The sequence below is a fragment of the Aethalodelphis obliquidens genome, unplaced genomic scaffold (assembly GCF_003676395.1).
Source record: "Aethalodelphis obliquidens isolate GAN/ISIS:26980383/991018 unplaced genomic scaffold, ASM367639v1 scaffold1842, whole genome shotgun sequence".
NCBI lineage: Eukaryota > Metazoa > Chordata > Mammalia > Artiodactyla > Delphinidae > Aethalodelphis > Aethalodelphis obliquidens.
Genome location: NW_020839749.1, coordinates 1 through 4,934, shown reverse-complemented (window position 1 = coordinate 4,934; position 4,934 = coordinate 1). Strand labels below are relative to the sequence as shown.

The 4,934-nt window shown below is 47.6% G+C and overlaps 1 pseudogene; it reads right to left on the bottom strand.

Annotated features, from left to right (window-relative positions):
• Positions 1-1,196: 1,196 nt before the first annotated feature.
• On the bottom strand, positions 1,197-3,369 carry LOC113617103 (elongation factor 1-alpha-like; annotated as a pseudogene).
• Between the last annotated feature and the right edge of the window lie 1,565 nt (positions 3,370-4,934).

Below are 4,934 nucleotides of genomic sequence, written 5' to 3'. Positions count from 1 at the left end.
AAAGAATATTTGTTCTTCTGTTGTTGGGTACAGTGTTCAATAAAGGTCTCTTAGCTCATGTTAGCTGATATCTTTGTTGAGTTCTTCTCTAGTCTTATTGATTTCTGTCTAATTGTTCCATCAATTACTGAGGGAGGGGGTTTAAAGTCTCTAACTATAACTGTGACTTGTCTATATCTCCTTTCGTATCTATCAGTTTTTTAAAAAATATTTGAAGTGTAGGTGATTTACAGTGTTGTGTTAGTTTCAGGTGTACAGCAAAGTGATTCAGATATATGTATATATGTATATATATACATATATCTATGTATATATATTCTTTTTCAGATTCTTTTCCATTATAAGTGGGGAGGGGCATGCTGGGCAGGAACAGAATGGAGAGGAGGAGAGGACAGGAATAGATCTATAGATTTTCATACTAAGATGAAGGAAGTCAGACAGAGAAAAACAAACATCATATGACATTACTTATATGTGGAGTCTAAAAAAAATGATACAAATGAACTTATTTACAAAACAGAAACAGACTCACAGACATAGAAAACAAACTTATGGTTACCAAAGGGAAAAGTGGGGGTGGGGGGGGGAATAAATTAGATGTTTGGGGTTAACAGATACATACGACTATATATAAAATAGATAAATAACAAAGGCCTACTGCATAGCACAGGGAACTATAGTCAATATATTGTAATAACCTGTAATGGAAAATAATCTGAAAAAGAATAGATATAGATATAGTTAGATAGATATACAGAGAGAACTGAATCACTTTGCTGCACACCTGAACTAACACAACACTGTAAATCAATTATACTTTAGTTAAAAAAATACATATTATAGAGAGGGTGGGTGAGAGGGACAGACATGGTAGTGTTGGACTAACCTATTGACACTATGCCATTGTAATATTGTTTTACATTTGAGGGAAACGGGAGAAGGATGGGATAGAGCCCTGTGTAGGAAAATACTTCAAAGCCTATGGGCCTTAAAATAGAACTTTAGTTTCGTAGCATGTTGGGAACTTTAGTTAGCAATATGTGGGATCTAGTTCCTTGACCAGGTATCCAACCAGACCCCCTACATTGGAAGCCTGAGCCTTAGCCACTGGGCCACCAGGGAAGTCCCTCAGGACTAATTCCTAACAAGCACTTCCACCACCGAAGAGTGCCAAGGCCCTTGACTTCCCCAGGCGTTTAGCTGCACCACAAAGTCTGTGGGCCTCCATCTGGGGGGTCATTCTTGCTGTCTCTAGCCACGTTGCCACGTTCTTCAGGGACACATTCTTCACATTGAAGCCCACGTTGTCACTGGGCAGGGCCTCAGGCAGGGCCTCGTGGTGCATCTCCACAGACTTGACCTCAATGGTGACATTGCTGGAGGAAAGATGACCACCATGCGGGTTTCAGGAAGCCGATCTCCACACGGCCCACAAGCACAGTGCCGATACCTGTGCAATAGGAGAAGGGCAGGCAGTCACAACAATTCTAGACCCACCCAGTGAGAAATGGCTTCCTGGGAGCTCCCTTGGTTCTTGGCATCAAGGATCAAGGTCACCTGAAGCACTGGTAGGAAGCGCTGAATCCGATGACTGGCTATTTATGCTGTGTATCAGATAAACTGGAAGTGCTGGGGCCTTTGGCACTTTATCCCAGCTCACAAGTCAGGATCTGAACCCTGGCAAATCACACACCGGAGCTCATTCAACTCCATCATTCCTATAGAAGCCCTGTCACCTCACCTCCAATCTTGTACAAGTCTTGCAGAGGCAGCCTCAGGGGCTTGTTGACCGGGCAAGTGGGATGGAGGATGGAGTCCAGAGCTTCCAGCAGAGTCACCCTGGTGGCACTGCCCTCCTTTTGCTCAACCTTCCAGCCCTTGAATCAAGGCATATGTGGGGATGGGGATGCAGAGCAAAGAGAGGTGAGTCTGGGGCGTGACTACCTGGGCTCCCACCCCAGGACCAGGACCAGGACCCGCGCCAGCTGCCCACCCGCCCGGCCGCCCGCAGACCCAGCCTGCACTCACGTTGGTGCTGGGCTCCAGCATGTCGCTGTGCCAGCCCTAGATGGTCACAAAGACCGCTGAGGCCGATCTTCTTGGTGTAGGCATTCACTTCCTTCGTGATCTCCTGGAAGTGCGCGGAGCTGTAGGCGGGCTCGGTGGAGTCCATCTTGTCGTCGGGCACGATCAGCTGCTTCACGCCCAAGGTGAAGGCCAGCAGCCCATGCTTGAGGGTCTGCCCTTGCTTGGAGATGCCCGCCTAGAACTCGCCCAAGCAGCTGGCCACGATGAACACTGCGCAGTCAGCCTGCAGGACACAGACATCACGGGGTCAAGGGGTTAGTTAGAGGAGGGAGCGCCGGACCGGCTGGGAAGACGCTAGAGCTTCGGGCAGCCCCAGGCCCCTTGGTAAAGCTCCGGGAACGTATACAATGGCATGAGACCGTCTCCAGAAGTGGACAAATTCGTGGGTCCCTTGGTTGCTGCTGTGCACAGAGGTCCCACCTTCCAGTTAAACTCTCATCCAGTACCACACATGAGGTTTTAGCTCCTTCCTCCCGGACCCCAAGTGACCTACTTGTCTGGGTGTCAGAAAACCTGGTCCCTGCCCCAGCCTGAAAGGGGGACGGTGTCTGAGCCTCCTCATTAGAGTCTGTCCTCCTCCAGTTCTTTCAGAATTGATGATTGGTATGGGGTGAGGAAAACTTCTAAGGCTTATGATACTGACCTTCCCCAAGTCCCAGAAATAAAGCCTAAGTTTCCTCCCCTTCCGAACCTCTCCTCCCTCCCTCCACCGCCCCTCCCCCCCATAGGGAGGCCCCTGGGAACATGGGCTACTTTACCTGGGTGGTGCCCGTGATCATGTTCTTGATGAAGTCCCTGTGGTCTGGGGCATCAATGATGGTGATGTAGTACTTGTTGGTCTCAGAATTTCACAGGGAGATGTCGATGGCGTTGCCACTGCTCTGTCTCTGCCTTCTCTGCCTTCAGTTTGTCCCACACCCAGGTGTACTTGAAGGAGCACTTGCCCGTCTACAGAGGGATGGCAGTGAGTAGAGCATCATCGACGGTGAGCAGAGGGGTCTAGCCTGGCGACTTCAGCGGTGCCTTAGACCCAACAGCGCACCCTGCTGTCCATGCTCTGCCACCAGACCCACCCAGGAGCTGGACATCCTTCCTCCAGCTCCCCGCCAGTCCTAGACACAGACACCGCGGGTGCATTACCTCCACTGCCTCCTGCTCAAACTTCTCGATGGTCCTCTTGTCGATCCCTCCACACTTGTAGATGAGATGCCCGGCGGTGGTGGTGGAGTTGCCAGAGTCCACATGGCTGATGATAGTGATATGGGTCTTCTCTTCGCCCATGGTGGCGGGTTCCTTCCTTCAGTCACTGTTAGACTGGAGCACAGGGTGGGTGAGGCCAAAGCATTCCAGGCAGACCCCTGTGTCTCCTCTCCTCCCCTCCACCTTGTTCCTGCCAAGCACCCCCCTCCCCACTTCATGGCCTAGCCCAGAGCCTAGGACATGTCAACTAGGGTAGTGTCAACACTACTAGGGTAGTGTCAACTGAAAAGTAAAACCAACTTGCCAGGTTCACACCCTGGTAAGGGTCAGGGTCCCAAGGGCATAGCTGGTACTTCCAAGTACATAGTCCTGGCCCATCCATCTTTCTCCTGTGTGGGCCTTCCCCAGAACATGTGGGGGCTTAGCCATCCCCCATTCCTCCCATCCCCTCACCCCACCCCCACTCCTGACCCACTTTCTGCACAAGAAGCCCTGACATTCCATACTTTCAGCTTTTCCCCTGCCCCCTGCAAGTCCCTACCTCCAGGGAAGAACGAATGAAGTCGACCCAGCAAGAACTGAAGCAGTTGTGATGATAGTTAACATCAAGATGTCTTGCTTCCTGCTTTTATAAACCTAGCACTGGACCCTCCTTCTGGCTCCACCCACAGTTTGGCCCAGAGCCAAAAACACTGGACCCTCCTTCTGGCTCCACCCACAGTTTGGCCCAGAGCCAAAACTGATTTAGGAAATACCATTCTCTACCCTCAAGCCCAATTTCACAGACTTCTTCCTTGACAGATTGGATATTTGGATGAAGAGAGGGTGGGTGACCAATGTTGACAGCAGCACTATTTACAATAGCCAAGGATATGGAAGCAACTTAAACAGATGAATGGATAAAGAAGATGTGAGATGTATATAGTGATATATATATATATATATATATATAGAGAGAGAGAGAGAGAGAGAGAGAGAGATTGAGATCTACACAATGGACTATTACTCAACCATAAAAAAGAATGATATAATCTCATTGGCAGCAACATGGATGGACCTAGAGATTATCATACTAATTAAAGTAAGGAAGACAGAGTAGGACAAAAATCATATGATATCACTTGTACACGGAATCTAAAAAGGTGATACAAATGAGCATATTCACAAAACAGAAACAGACTCACAGACATAGAAAACAAACTTATGGCTTCCAAAAGGGAAAGGGGATGGGGAGGAAGGGATAAATTAGGAGTTTGTGATTAAGAGATACACCCTATGGTATATAAAATAGATAAACAACAAGTATTTACTGCATAGCACAGAGAATTAAAGTCAATATCTTGTAATAACTTACAATGGAAAAGAATCTGAAAAAGAATCACTTTGCTGCACACCTGAAACTAACACAACACTGTAAATCACCAATACTTCAATTTTTTTAAAAAACACCTGATAGATATGAAAGGAGATATAGACAAGTCACAGTTATAGTTAGAGACTTTAAACCCCCTCCCTCAGTAATTGATGGAACAATTAGACAGAAATCAATAAGACTAGAGAAGAACTCAACAAAGATATCAGCTAACATGAGCTAAGAGAACCTTTATTGAACACTGTACCCAACAACAGAAGAACAAATATTCTTT